The sequence below is a fragment of the Bison bison genome, unplaced genomic scaffold (assembly GCF_000754665.1).
Source record: "Bison bison bison isolate TAMUID 2011002044 unplaced genomic scaffold, Bison_UMD1.0 scf7180017864323, whole genome shotgun sequence".
Lineage (NCBI taxonomy): Eukaryota > Metazoa > Chordata > Mammalia > Artiodactyla > Bovidae > Bison > Bison bison.
The window spans coordinates 2,087,461-2,087,768 of record NW_011494895.1 but is presented as its reverse complement, the minus strand read 5'-3'; the positions used below and the strand labels follow the sequence as shown (position 1 = coordinate 2,087,768).

General features: G+C 56.2%; 1 protein-coding gene across 1 annotated transcript in view; it reads left to right on the top strand.

Moving 5' to 3' along the window:
• The window catches only part of GATA3 (GATA binding protein 3), a 30,182-nt gene that overhangs the window by 8,644 nt on the left and 21,230 nt on the right, over positions 1-308 (top strand). The gene's annotated exons all lie outside the window — the stretch shown is intronic.

Here is a 308-nt window from a genome sequence, read left to right as displayed (position 1 = left end):
GGTGGGGGCCACAGGAGGGGGCTGGGGAAAAACGCCGGGAGCGGGAGTAAATAGGGCTCTGGGCGGGGAAGAGGGAACAAGTTGGGTAACCGGAGCAAAGACCTGAGTGCTTGGGGAACCAGAGATTCTCACCTCCCCCCCTTTTCATCCATCACTACTGTCACTCTGGTCAAAAGCACGCATTGATTACGAATATTAGGTCTGGAAGGGACAGCTGCAACAGCTGAGACATTCTTGCCAGGGGCTTGTGAACGCCAGAGGCTGGGAGAATGTAGACCACGACCACCCAAAAGGGGCCACCGACAATT